Source organism: Nyctereutes procyonoides, unplaced genomic scaffold (genome assembly GCF_905146905.1).
Source record: "Nyctereutes procyonoides isolate TBG_1078 unplaced genomic scaffold, NYPRO_anot_genome, whole genome shotgun sequence".
Lineage (NCBI taxonomy): Eukaryota > Metazoa > Chordata > Mammalia > Carnivora > Canidae > Nyctereutes > Nyctereutes procyonoides.
In genome coordinates this window covers 52,757,152-52,771,951 of record NW_026575042.1, presented here as the reverse complement: position 1 = coordinate 52,771,951, position 14,800 = coordinate 52,757,152, and the positions used below count along the sequence as shown (strand labels likewise).

Below are 14,800 nucleotides of genomic sequence, written 5' to 3'. Positions count from 1 at the left end.
CTAACAAACCCTTTTATTTATTGGGCTCCTGTTAATTCCGGATTTGGAAAAATAGACCTGGAAGGGAGGCGGGCACTCACCACTTCATTATCTTTGAAGAAAGGTCCAGTAAATAGATTAACAGAGTAAACCAGATTAGGGAGGCAGGGCCCGGATTCGGCTAAGAACCAAAGTCTCCTTCAGCTGTCCGGCAGCTGGATTGCTTGCGCGTTACTACGAAATGGGCAAGTTTTCTGTTTCTGAAAATGGATAATGTGGGGCCTCCGGGGGGGGGGGGCGGCAGTTGGACACGAGATGCTGGCGTAGATCGGGTGTCTTCCTCGCGTGACCTCCTGGTGCCCGCGGCGCTGATGCTCGGGGCGGCCTGGAGCCGCGGGGGGACGCGGGCGGCGGCGGAAGGCTGGGCCGGGGCGGGGGCGGGGGGGAGCGTCAGCCCCTAATAAGGGGAAGGAAACAGGTGATCCAGTACCTACTGCACGCCTACCTTGTTTCCCCGCGGCTCCCTTTATTACACTTTCCAGAGGTTGCATTTTTTTTTACCAGTTGAAGGTCCGTGGCAACCTGCGCGGGGCTGGTCCTTTTTCCAACAGGATCTGCTCACGTCATGACTCTGTGCCACAGCTGGGTCATTGTCACCACGTCTTAAACTTTCTCATTACGGTTATAGTTGGCGCTGGTCCTCCGTGATCGGGATCATGAAAACGTGCTTGAAAGCTCGGATAATTGCATTTTTTAGCAATACGGTATCTTTAAGTCAAGGCATGCATATTATGTGTTATTTTTATTTATTTTTATTTTTTATTTTAATGTTTTTTTAAAAAGATTTTATTTTATTTATTTATTCATGAGAGACACACAGAGAGAGGCAGAGACCCAGGCAGAGGGAGAAGCAGGCTCCATGCAGGGAGCCCGATGAGGGATTTGATCCCGGGTCTCCAGGATCACGCACTGAGCGGAAGGCAGATGCCCAACCGCTGAGCCCCCCAGGCGTCCCACATATTATGTTTTTTATGAATGATGCTGTTGCACACTTCACAGATTGCAGGGTAGTGCAAACACGACTTTTACGCACATTGGGAGGCCGAAAACAGGAAACCAAACCTCACTTGAGTGGCTTCACCGGGTGTTTATCGCCGCGTCTCCGAGGCGTGCACGACCGGAGGGCTTCGTGCGGGTCACAGCCCTGTGTTGGCGATGGGTTGTCCTTGGTTCATTTTTCCCAGCTGGTTCCCGCCCGTGTGCTGTGCCCCTGCAGGGACGGGGGCGCGACAACGCAGGCCTCCTTCCCACCCACCGGGCACTGCAGTGGGCGTGCTCCCGCGGGAGCTCTGCTGCGACCCGGGCGGGCGCCGGGCGCACCAGCGTCGAGTCCAACGTGCCCAGTCTGCAGAGTTTGCAAATAAAGTACGAATCTGCGTGTGGTTGTGCCACCCGGAGGCACCTGCTGTTCACATCGTGGCGCGTTTCGTTCTCACCTTCTTTTATCTGTGTTTGCACCGACCCAATTTGGGACATTCCGTGTGCAAAGCTCTATACTCCACAGTCTCCGATGCCATGAAACGTTTCGAGAATATGATTTAACTGCACAATGTTCCACCCCCTATTGATAAAGCATCGCTTATTTATCGGTTTCCTTATTAGAGATGTTGGCTACGATTCTTCACTACCACGGACGTTATTATAAAGAGAACTTCTAGGCACATGTCTACACACCTGCCTGTCTGGGGATATGGCCCTTTAATGTACTTGGGGGATTTAAAGACTTGGGAAGCTGTTGATCGTACTACCAAATTTTTTAAAAATATTTTATTTATTTATTCATGAGAGACACAGAGAGAGAGAGAGGCAGAGACCCAGGCAGAGGGAGAAGCAGTCTCCATGCAGGGAGCCCGACGTGGGACTCGATCCCGGGTCTCCAGGATCACACCCCCAGGCCGAAGGCAGTGCTAAACCACTGAGCCACCGGGCTGCCCCGTACTACCAAATTTTTTGTCGGAAGGTTGATCGTCTCTCTTCCCATCAGCAGAGAGGAATGCCTGATTTGTCACACTACAGTGACCGTAAGTATTGTTTTCGATATTTTACAAATTCGATTTAGAGGACGTGAGTTTCAGTTTTACTTTTACATATGTCTTTGATCATTGGTGGACTTAGGTTTTTTTTTTAGTATTTATTTATTTGTTATTTTTATTTTATTCATTTTTATTTATTTATTTATTTATTTTTATTTTAATTATTTATTTTTATTTTACTTATTTTTATTTATTTATTATTTTTATTTTACTTATTTTATTTATTTATTATTTTTATTTTTATTTATTTATTTATTTATTTAGTTTTGTTTATTTATTTTTATTTTATTTATTTATTTACTTACTTATTTAAGGGAGTGAGCACATGTAGGGGGAGGAGCAGAGGGAGAGGGAGACCCCCGCTGAGCGTGGAGCCCCACGCAGGACTCGATCGCAGGACCCCGAGATCATGACCTGAGCCGAAGGCAGAACTTAACCCACTAGGCGCCCCTGAACTTAGTTTTATGTATTTATTAGCAACTTAACTTCTTCTCTGGATTATCTGTGTACGATTTTGACCTTTAGAGAAACCTGAAGCCTTCATGTTTTTCCTGTTGCTGTGCCATAGATGCATTATTGAGGTTTTTAAAAACCCTTTAAAAATCAGCTGCATTGGGACGCCTGGGTGGCTCAGCGGTTTGGCACCTGCCTTCGGCCCAGGGCGTGATCCTGGAGTCCCCGGATCGAGTCTCCCATCAGGCTCCCTGCATGGAGCCTGCTTCTCCCTCTGCCTGTGTCTCACCCTCTCTCTCTGTATCTCTCATGAATAAATAAGTAAAATCTTTAAAAAAAAATAAAAAAAAATCAACTGCATTTTTTTATTTTTTATGTCACACCCTCTACGGCCGCCTTCAGAGAAAGACCAGTCCCAGATGTAAAGGGGCAGTTCCCTCAAACACGACCTCGGTTATTTGGGGTTATTGAGTCGTTTTTATTTTGTGTAAAGAATGCACAAGAAACTGTGAGCCTAGGTTTTCCTCAGCACACTTGCTTCCCATTAAGCGGATCTTTTGTGCTGAAACAGACTTGCAGACCCACCAGAGCCGACCGGGCTGCTGGCAGTAAGATGCGCAGGGCCTGGCGTCGGCGAGGAAGGACGGGGCCCCCGTGGCACGTTGCAGGAGGTCAGACCATACGCCTCACGCGGTGCGGAGCGGGGTTATTCCCGTAACTGCTCTCCCCATCGTGACTGCAAACGTCTTCCTGAAGGCCGGGCCGCGGACAAGACGGAGGAGAGCTCTCTGGTTTGGTGCAGTAGATCCTCTACGACCGTGGCTTTCAGACTTTTTTTTTGGATCATGATACTCGGCGAGGGGACCTTTTGTTTCATAGGCCGGTGACACAGCGTGTTGGGAACCGAAACAACATTTCACGATGCAACACTTACTGCGCAAGATACGCTCTGATATCTGCCGTCTCGTCTTTTATTTCATTGAAGCAAAAGTGCTGACGCTTCTCGCCAAATTGATCCCTCAATCCATCAGAGGGTCGTGACTTATCGAGTGAAAAGTCCCCGTGGGGAACTGCCCAGAACAGCACGTCCGCGGAGGCCGTCGTGAGGGTCCCCACAGCCGCCGGCCACAGCGTAAAGTGGTACGTAGGATTTTTTTTTTCCCAGGATGAGATTAAAAATAGGTGTTTTAATCCTGGTTGACCTCTGTCCTTAGCGCCTGCATGTCACTGCCCCCCACCGTCACCCCCCGTAGTGGATTTGGGAGCGTCCAGAATGTGGCCCCGTAAGGCCAGGCCTGGAATCCCATAACCAATGTCTCCTGGACCATCTGAGCTGGGCCGAGCTAAGCCTGGGACAGGGCGTCATCCTTCAGCAGCTTCCCAGGACCCCTTGGCTGCGCACACAAAGAGGACCCGGCTTTTCTTGTTTGGGCCTTTGCTCCTTCCTATTTGATTGAATTTGAAGAGGAACTGTTTGCCTTTGGCTGCACATCCTGAATCATAATCAGGATGCTGCTGGCACAGAAGACCTGCTCCCACCCTTCGCCTGAAATAACCGAACAGGGGAAGTTAGAGTCCCTCCTGTCTCCAACCTTAAAGAAAGAGGCTCGTAATTCATGGTGTGCTGGCGATACATCAAAAGTCAGTCCAGTCACTTACAGGAAAATCGAGGAGGGCAGAACAATGAGTATGGAGTGAGATTCAAACACCTCATTAAAGGGACAAACTGTCCCGCTGACCCCAGAATAGAGATCCTTACGTATTTGTTACCGGAGTCCAGGGGCCTCCAAGATGCTTCCCCGCCCGTGGGGCAAGACAGGGGTGGGGGGCAGAGGCCACACCCTCCGCTCTTATCCGTTCTTTGGCAGATATGCGTTTCCTTTATTTGTTTGTTTATTTTTATTTTTTTTTAATTTTTATTTATTTATGATAGCCACAGAGAGAGAAAGAGAGAGAGGCAGAGACATAGGCAGAGGGAGAAGCAGGCTCCATGCACCAGGAGCCCAATGTGGGATTCGATCCCGGGTCTCCAGGATCGTGCTCCGGGTCAAAGGCAGGCGCCAAACCGCTGCGCCACCCAGGGATCCCTATTTATTTATTTTTAGATATGCTTTTCCTGACCTGTCATCGGGGACGGTGCTCCTTGGGCACATTGGTTCCCGCGTCGCCACAAACTGGGTGGCGTAAAGCCACAGCGACGACGTCGTCCCTTGTAGCTCTGGAAGCCGCGGGCTGGGAGCAGGGCCACGCTCCCTCTGGAGGCCCCGTCCCCCAGCCTCCGGCGGCCCCGGGCATCCTTGGCTTGTGGGCTGGGTCTGCGCCTTCAGCTTTGTGTGGCCACCCCCCTTCCTGAGTGTGTCTCCTGGGAGGATAACCGACCCTGGGTTTGGGGTCCCCCTGCCGAACGCAGCCTGACCTCACCTGGAGATCCTGCATTCACTTACCTTTGGGAGGACCCGTTGGCCAACGAAGACGATGCACATGGATCCGGGGGGGTGGGACTGGCCATCTCGTTCGGGGCCCACCACCATCCGACCCACTTGGGGGGTACAAAGTCGGAAAGGACAGGGCTGCTGTCCTCCAGGAGCTCAGCGTAGTGCGGGAGGCAAATAACGGAAGGACAAGGGGAAAAGAGCAGGTGCAGACAAGCTGTGCTGCAAGGGCCGGGGCATCTGAGCAGGGTCTGCGTGGGGCCTCGGGGTCGCGTGCTGCTTGGGCGAGGACGGCTGTGTGTTTGTTTGTTTTTTAATCTCGGGACTCTACCATTTCCTGGCATTTGGAAATCACCGCAGAAGCCATCAGGTGGACCAGACAAGTCCAGGTTGAATAAAGAGGGTCAACGCTGGCCTGGTCGGAGTTCTTGGGTTTGGGTTCTGGGCCCCCCCCCAGCCTGTCAGCCGACTCGGGGTGGAGGGGGCAGGTCCCGAGGCAGAGCTGAAGCCCAAGGCCTGGCTGAGGTTCTTGGGGCTCCGCAGCTGGGACGTGAGCAGCTGGACGGAGGGAGGGGGCCCTTGGCTTAGTCTGTGATGGAGAATGGAAAAGAGGTGCACTCGGCCTGCTCCCAGGTCGGAGGGCGAGGGTGTCCCGTGTGTGCGAGGCGCCCCGGGCCCCGGCGGCTGCCCAGCCGAGCCCCCCTTTGCTGTAAGGACGCCGGCCGGGTGCATCTCTGCACCTGTATGCTGGGGGGCGGCTCCTGAGCGTCCTCACCGCGGATCTGCCAGCGACGCAGTGCAGGGGGGTGCTCACTTCCGTTTCCTGGACCCCGTTTCTACGACCTTTGTGAAGGTCACCGGCAGGTCTTTCCATCCTCCTAGGACTTGACCTTCTTCGGGACCGTTTCTCACGTCAAACAGGTTTGTGGTGATAGACACTATAAAAATAGCAATTTGGATGTAAAGTGTTTGCTGTTATGGAGAAGAAAGTCTTTTTTTTTTTTTAAAAAAAGATTTATTTTATTGATTTTAGAGAAAGAGAGCAGGGGTGGGGGGCAGAGGGAGGGAGAGAACCTCAGGCAGAGTCCCTGCTGAGCTCAGAGCCCAACGTGGGGCTGGATCCTGCGGGACCTGAGCCCAACCCAGAGGGAGACACCAACCCCGAGCCCCCCAGGCGCCCTTTATTCTTAAGGAGCAGAGGCTGAAGTGTTTTGGGCTGACGTCTTATGTCAGACGCTTCAGCGAAAGTGTAGATAAAAACACCTAATATCACAAAAATGGTAAGAAGTGCTCAATCTAAGAGGAAGGCATATGGGTGTTCACTATTCTGTTTGTTCCGTTTTTCTCTGTGCTTGAAAGTAGTTGTGATTCAGAGCTTGGGAAAGATCGAGAGGAGAAAGTCTTGTTTTTTTTTTAAAGGTTTTATGTATTTATTCATGAGACACAGAGAGAGAGAGAGAGAGGCGGAGACCCAGGCAGAGGGAGAAGCAGGCTCCATGCAGGGAGCCCGACACGGGACTCGATCCCGGGACCTCGGGGTCACGGCCTGGGCTGGAGGAGGACGCCCCACCGCGGGGCCCCCCAGGTGTCCTGAGAGAAGAAAATTCTTGATGTAAAGTTTCTTGACCGATGTTTCATGGATTCCAGGAGAAAGGTGGGTGGGTGCCAAGGATTAGGAAGCTTCTAAATCTAGGTGTGAGCTTCTGTGCTGTGTGTGTGTTTCACTGTGGGGGAAGGTTCCCTGTTTGTGGCTCTTTCCTGCCTCTCAAATGCTCTATGACTGCTCGTCCCCAAAGTTAGACACTAGTGCTTAAAACTAGAAATAGGGCAGCCCGGGTGGCTCAGCCGTTTAGCGCCTGCCTGCAGCCCAGGTCATGACCCCGGGGTCCCGGGATCGAGTCCCACGTCGGGCTCCCCACAGGGAGCCTGCTTCTCCCTCTGCCTGTGTCTCTGCCTCTCTCTCTGGGTCTCTCATGAATACAGAAATAAAATCTTAAAAAAAATAAAATAAATAAAAATAAAATTGGAGTTAAATCATAAATATGAATTCTGTATGATGATCCCTTTCTATCCTTCACCTCATTTCTTTTCTTTTTTTATTTTTTATTTATTTATGATAGTCACACACACAGAGAGAGAGAGAGGCAGAGACACAGGCAGAGGGAGAAGCAGGCTCCATGCACCGGAAGCCCGACGTGGGATTCGATCCCGGGCCTCCAGGATCGCGCCCTGGGCCAAAGGCAGGCGCTAAACCACTGCGCCACCCAGGGATCCCCTCACCTCATTTCTTGAGCTGTCTTTGCTTTACTAAAGTCCAGTTTGCACGCGAGGTGGTATCAGCTTCGGGTGCACACATAGTGACTCCGCGACCACGGACGTTATGCGCAGCTCGCCAGGGCCGTGTGGTCACCCCGTCGCCGTGCGGCGTCATTGCAGAATCGTGCGCTACGTTCCCTGTGCTGTGCTTTCATCCCTGCGACTTATTTATTTTATAACTGGAAGCTTGTGCCTCTTAAATCCTTCACCTTGTTCCCCCCCCTTTGACACTCCCCCTCGATTTCTCTTAACTAGTTCTTTTCCTAGCATTGTTGAATTCTTAGACGTTTTCGTAAGTTTGAAACGCGGGTTGCCGACGCGGACGAATCTGTTTTCCCTTGCCCTAATTTGAAACCGGAACAAATCTTGTGTCTTTGTAGATTATAAAAATAACATGGGCTCAGTATATGTTACTTATAAAATACAGGAATATGTAAAGAAGGAAATAAGGTTTCCATTAACCCACGCTCCAGAGGTGACCACTATTAATATTTCGGTGCATTTGAGGCTTTTTGTACGTGTGCACTTATGTGCTTATGTGTGAAACAGAACTGAATAAGACTGAATGTGCAGGTTTACGTTATGCAAAAAAATGTTAAATTCCTTTATGTTTTAATGTTTCCTCGGTTTTTATAAATAATTTTTCATAAAGAAAGGATTTTTCCGGTCTTTGTATTAAATGTGGCTGTTCAAATACACATTTTAGATTTTTAGCGAAGACCTCCTTCCCTTCCTCTCCTGAATAACTTGGTGCCCTTAGTAATAGGATTTATGTGAAGTGCCTAGTGTTCCATCGAGTTGCCTCCCTGAGATGGGTAAGAAAAAAAAATGTTAAGTCCATTCTGCTTATTGAGCATGGAACCAGGGCACAGCTAACTCCGACCTGTTGGAGGTCGAGGAGTCGGGGCCCAGGAAGGGCACACCGAGCGGGCGGGCGGAGAGACCCGCAGTGTGACACTTGCCCTCTTCTTGGGACTTTCGGGGGCATTTATGAGGCCGTGGCCACGTTTGGATTTGCACGGTTATTTGTTTACTTATGCTAATGATGCAAAGCCCCAGCAAGTGTCCGCACTTCATCGGCCCAAAACAAATACTAATTCCATCGCATCCTGATGGACAAGAAGCTCTCGGGCCGTCTGTGCATTGAGCGCACGAGCGCACGGGAGCTGGCCCGGAGGCAGACAAGCCTGGTCAGCCCCTGAGCTCAGGGACCTTGCTAGAGGAGCCTCCGGCCTCGATTGCTCACCTGTTCCCATCTTCCTAATGGTCCTAATGGGAACCTAATGGTTCCGGTCTTCCTGGGGAGTCGGAGGATCCCGCGAACCTGCCCCTGTAAGAAGGGCTGACGTGGGCCAGGGGCTGGCATTCGCAGGTGTGTCAGGTGCATCCCATCTGACGTCCCGCTTGGAGCCCACATTTGTGCGCCGGGCCCCGTCCTCATTTTGCAGATGAGGATCCAGGCCCGGAGAAGTGGAATAGCGGGGCCAAGGCCACAACGGTTAGACGAGTGAGTGGGGATTTGGAGCGAGGAAGCCCCGGGCTCTCGGGCATCGGTGCACCGCCCTTCCCGCAGCGTCTCGACGGCCGCCGTGTGCTGACACCCGGGTGGACGCTCGCCGAGTGACGCCACGCGAGGGTCTCCCAGGGCGGCTGGCTGGAGGGCACCGAAGACGGTCCTGTTGGGGCGGAGGAGACGCCCTTGTTTGCAGGGCAGACCTACCATCTGGGCCTGACGTGCCATTCTTTAGGGACAGAAGCTTTAACACCCACGTTTGAATAACCTCTCGGAAGAAGGGCTGATCTGGAGCCGATTTCCGCTGCTCCCTGTTCCCATCAGCTGCGGGGTTGGGCGGCTGCCAGCCCGATGACTCTTCCCCCAGATGCAAGAGGGCGAAGCACGAGGGTGTTACCAGGAACCGAGACCTGGATGGGCTTGCAGGGCTGGGCGCCCGGCCGAGTCACACCCAGGCGGTGGGCGCTTGCCAGCTTCAGGGCGAAGCCCTTGCCCCCGAGAGGCTGGGCAGGGCGGGCGGCTCTTTGCTTGCTGACTCTCTCGTCTCCGGGACAACAGGCTGGAGCAGACTGGTCACCCGTGGGAATGCGCCTCCTGAGTCAGCGGGGCCTGCATGGCCCCGGGGTGCGGCCCGGGTCTCCTGGGGGGCCCCTCGCAGGCGCCTTTGATCACGGAGGACACCGCTGCGCCATCAGGGGCTGAGGGCTGGAGCCGCAGGCCGGAGGCGGCTTGTTCTGAGCCACATTAGGTCCCTGCAAAGTGTCAACTTTTAGGACTTTCCGTTGGGCTGCAGCTGTTGGTATAAAGTGTTTCGGGTACGGACGTTCCAGACTGTTAGTCAATCACGCGTGACCATCGGACAGAGGCCGGAGACGCCGGTTCCAGAATCCATTCCAATTTGCTGCATAGATTGGGACGGTCACTTTCTCCCTTCCAGGCCTCGGTTGCCTCATCTGGAAAATGAAAATCACTCTGCCCTACCTGTACCACCGGGTTGTGCTGAGACCCACGTGACACGGTGACGTCAAAATGGCCACTAAACGGCAGGGAGCTGGTTGGCCTGCAGCTGGGCCTTAGCAGCCCGGCTCCTCCTGGTTGTTCTCCTGCTCAGAGGTGTCTGACCAGCCCAGCCTCGGGGGCGGGTGCGATTTTACTGAGAGAAATGGCTGGATTCTGATCTCCGACAAAAGGGAGGCACACCCCGGGGAGCCCACGCAGCGGGCTGTGGCATCCCGCCACCCCTGCCCCGTCTGGGGGCCTCCCCCCATCTCCACCCTTGGTGGATTAGGCTCTCATTTCATCGGGGGCGGGGAGGGGGGTGAGGGCTTCCCTACCCAGAGCCTCCCAGTCTTCCATGGTGCAGTTAGCGAGCTCTTCCTCGCTGGGGGCTCCCGTTCGCGAGGGGCGCTGCCTGGTGCAGGGCTCCTTGGGATGGTGAAGAGTTGCACCTATGGGAACGGAAGAGGAGCCGGAGGGCCCGGGAGGTCAAAGCCCCCCGACGGTGAGGACCAGAGTACAGCGCGGAGGGAGGAGAGGGGATGACACCGGCCCAATGGCGCCTGTGCTGGACCCAGTCTCCTTCCCAAGGATTTTTGGCAGGAACAATGCAAACTTACGGCCGATTTACGGGGGTGGCCTGCATTCCCGTTCCTTGTGCGTCGGCGTGTAGCCGCTGTTGCACCAGCTCAGGCTCCGGATGGCTGCACAAGGGAAGCCGGCCACGAGGCCCAGTGCCCAGGAGCTCTGCACTCAGGTCCAAGCAGGGCAGGGCCCCAGGACATTGGCGGGGAGAGTGAACATAAAGGGATGTGTCTCTGGAGCATGAGGCTGGTCTTGATGACCTGACGTAGGGGAAGGGAGCCAAGTCCGGAACGTCCCCAGCTTTCCCTCCCTTCCCCTACTCTCCAGGGGAAGGCTTCGGCTCAGTATAAGAAAGAACTTTGTGTAAGTCAGACACCTGGACGTGGCGAAGAAGCAGACACTGGCCAGTCGCAGGAAGGAGCCCGTGGCGGGGACACAGATGGAGACGGGGGTTGCCTTGAATGCTCTCTGCCCAGGTCCCGGAGGCCCTGACGGAGCCCAAGGACGGGCTGCGCAGAGTCAGGACCCCGAGCTACCTGACACCCACTCCGCAGTGCCCGGAGCTCCTCTGTCGTGAAAATACCCTTTAGGGCTGTTGTGCTGGACCTTTCTCAACAGCAATAAGCCTTTGAGGCTGTAAAGTTCCACTTCCCTCTGGTTTTGCTGGGAGGGCAAGATGGCCCACGTCTGTCATCCTGGTTTCTGACTAGCCCCCCTTTTTTTCATGATCCTTATTCCTTCTTTATTCTCAGTCTGTTGCTCTTGGCACAAGAATTTGTGTGGATGTGTTCATAGCAGTCACCCTCTGCCTTGAGAAGCATGTGGAATGTTTTAGGGATATTTTTATGAAGTCTTGGGCCATATTTTTTATGGCTGGAAATTAACCAGAGAACTGCAAAAAAATACAGGCCCGCTTCCTCAGCTTCAGGGCCTGAGGATGAGTCCTTCGCGCCTCCTACTCCCGTGTTCCCGTCTCTGGGCCAGGGGCGCTCCTTGGACCCGATCCTTCTTCTCTGACGGGACGCTGGGGTTCCCTGCAGCTCCATGCTCTTCTTGCCCAGTCTCAGGCCCTCTTCTCACCTCCTAGATCTTGTCATTCTCTTTGACCCCCCTCGCTTCAGTCCTTGCCTCCCCCCCACACCCCGTATTCCTTCCATCAGAAATCCTCGCTTCTGCAGCTGAAGTTACCTGCTCATCACGGAGTTCACACATGCTTTTGTAAGGACGCCAGGAGGTCACGGATACCGGGTGGGGTTGGGGTGTGGGCTTCGTTCGTTCTGCGACGGTGTCAGCCATTCGGGCTGCTGTTCCTCTTGAGAGATGAGCTCCCGGGGTGGTGACCCCCGGGGAGCACCCTTCTGCTCAGCCGTGCTCATAGAGTCTGGGTCCGTTTCCACATTTTAATCACTCTGATCATTCCTTTCAGGCTCCAAAGCAAAGACGTGTTTCCAGTGTGTTTCATTATGAGACTTAAAATGCTAAAGCCCGAGGTAAATGGTTTGAATCTCAAACGTGATTCCGGGGAGTTGTGTTTGTGGTGCTCTGACCCCACGGTAACCGAGCCAGTGTCAGGAGAGGCACCGAGGACAGGAGAACTGGGGTGATGGCTTCCTGCCACCAGGCGCCCAGGGCCGGGCACGGGGACCGCCGCTGGGGCAGTAGGAACTGAATGGGGGGAGGGCTGTAGGGACATTGGGAGGGCCAGCGGGGACGGCCATGGGGCTGAGAAGTGGGGTCTCGGGCACGGGGAAGTACAAGGGTCACCCTCATCTAGGAAGACAGGAACAGCAAGAGGAGCCACACGGGGCCATGAGAGGAGTGCTAGGTGTGGGCCCGGGAGCAGCTGGATGGAGGTGGAGGGCCAGGGGCCGGCAGTGACAGGCAGATGGGAGGTCGGCTCCTCTCCTCTCAGGGCTTCTCACCAGGCACCACGTGCAGGTTGGGGGTGTTGACAGTCTGACCTCGCCCCCCCGTCCTTCTGTAGGGGCCCTGCCCACCGACTCCCTGTGAGATGCTCTGAAAGGTCTGCGTGAGTCTCTACGTTTCTGGCCCCCAAATGAAGGCCCAACAGGACGAGCGAGGGACGGGCCGCAAAAGATGCCGGCGGGAGATTTCACGATGATGTGGATGGGAGCAGCTTGAGTGTCCGTGACGCCAGCAGGATGCGGGTCGGCGCTGCCACCTGCCCCCCGCCCCCGTGACAGGTGCCCGGCTGGCATCCAGGCCATGGCTGACTGGACTCTGCGGTCACCCTCCACCTGCCCCAGCAGAACCCACGCTCTCCGGGGCATCCCCGCAGGACACGCATGCTGCACGCAGGGCAGGAAGGGTGGGGGGGCTCACTGTCCCCTCACCACCAAATGTGGCCCTAGGTGCCAACCGTGGGCCGCCGTCATGCTCCTGCCGCCTGCCGGCTTCCGTGGGCAGGTCCTTGTGCAACCCGTGTCGCCCTCAGGGGCACAGGAAGCTCCTACGGACCCCCCGGCTTCCATCTCCCGGGACGGAGTGGCCTGTGGTCCAGCTTCCCTCCACGTTGGGCCTCAAGGCTTAGAGCTGTGTTCATCTGACTGTTCTAGGTGGTTCTACAGACCCAAGACCTCCCGGTGGCCACAGCCGTGGGAGGAGGCAGAAGGAATGGGGCCAAGGAGCGTAAGCCCCGCGGCCCTCTGAGACCCCGCGTCTGCTAGTGCTTGGTGAGGGCAGGGGCAGGAAGGCCCACGGCCACCCCCGGCTGCTCCCTGCCCCAGGGCCAAGGGACCAATCCGCCCAAGTCCATTCTGATGCCGCCTAGCTGTGTCCCCTAGACTTTGGGGGCCCCGTAGTTCAGGTCAGCCTCACCCCAGTTTGCCCGGAGAGGCCCCGGCTCATATGTAGGCTTGTCCCACCCTGATCCTAACAGACTCCCCCACTTTTACTCCCGGAGGTATCCTGGTGCGGGGATGACATCGTGGAGTCACCCTGACTGTTGTCCACGGGAGACCTCACGGCCCAGCCCCCGGGCATGTCGGAGCCCAAGGGGGGTCACAGTCAGGCTCCTGCCCCTGTAACGTGGTCTCATGTCCCCCGACCCACCCCGGCCCTCTGACTACCTCTGATACCTGCCAGGGGGCCCCGAACCCCCGCCCCTGTGTCCAGGCCGGGACTCAGCCTGCGAGGGGGTGACAAATCCCCGCGCCCCTGAGAGTGAGGACAGGCGCCCCTCCCGGACGCGGGCTCGCGTGGTCTGTGGGGCGGGCCGCTGGTCGAACCCCCGCGACTGAAACAGCCACCTGCCTGCCGTCGGATGCTCTGAAGGAATTTGTGTTAGAGAACATGGAGAAACCATTCTCATTTAGGGAATGAAAGACATAAAAGGAAAAAGGCCAAGTGGGCAAGGCCGGGAACCAAGTCACTGATGAATTGGGGAGATTATAGGATTTATGGAGAAAAATGAAAGAATAAGAAATTTTCTTGAGTCTTTCGAAGGGGCAATTAATGGCCTATAGGATTTGATTTCAACTTTTGTTCGCTTTTTTCTTTCTCTTGGCTACTTTGTGGACAGATTCATCTTTGAAACGTCCGATGCTTGGCTTTCCAAGGTTCTTCGGGCAGAGACTCAAAGTGGAGAAGCGACCACTTCTTAAAAGAAATGCTAAAAAAAAGAAAAAAGAAAAAAAGAAATGGTTTCCTTTTTAATTAACAAAGTAAACGGGGAGAAGAAGCATCTTTAATATTTGCAAAAGCCTCAAAAAAAATTTCACCAGCTAGAGACACAAAAGGAAACGAGTCGTCAGGCCTGGGGAACCTCTCCTCAATTATGGGATGTTTTCAGATTTAAATCCTACATACCTGAGTTTTATCTGTTTGCAGATGTCCCAAACAATAGGGTTTCTGGTTTCTTCATGGATATTTTGTTTAATGTTCTTAAAGAAGTCTGGGATGGGCTCTTAACACCCTGTCTTTTTGTCCAAAAAAAAAAAAAAAAAAGTAAAAGTAAAAGTATTTTGTCTTTAACGTTTTAAAAAATCGCTCAAGTTACAAGAAACTGATATAACACTGTATGTTAATTATACTTGAATTGAAACAAGATCTAATTTAATTTTAAAAAGGATTCCAATTGTAGATCTCAAAAATTAACTGTTCTTTTTTGGATAACCACGTTGGCGTCCCCCCCCCGCCCCCCCCCCCCCCGCATAGCCTTGCTTTGCCTTTTCGTGAGCGTACGCAAGAAGTGTTTTTTCTTGTAATTCTTTTGAAAGTGTAAATTCTGTCTTTAATACTGTCATCTGGGCTTCTGTTGAATGTCTGTGTTTATCGCAGTTTGTTTTTTTTTTTTGTTTTGTTTTTAATTGGCCTAAACACCATTGTTTCTAGCTTATCTGCCTTTCGTAGAGTCTTTGTGATGATTTTCTCTGGTCAAACCAAACCAAACCTAAAATACACAACAAAACCAT

At 53.6% G+C, this 14,800-nt stretch overlaps 1 long non-coding RNA gene across 1 annotated transcript; it reads left to right on the top strand.

The window, feature by feature from the left end:
• The first annotated feature begins 1,088 nt into the window (after positions 1–1,088).
• LOC129507396 (uncharacterized) lies at positions 1,089–14,374 on the top strand. The gene is made up of 3 exons (XR_008663982.1): positions 1,089–2,060; positions 11,794–11,857; positions 12,352–14,374. It is a non-coding gene; the product is annotated as an uncharacterized LOC129507396 (long non-coding RNA).
• The last annotated feature ends 426 nt before the right edge of the window (positions 14,375–14,800 follow it).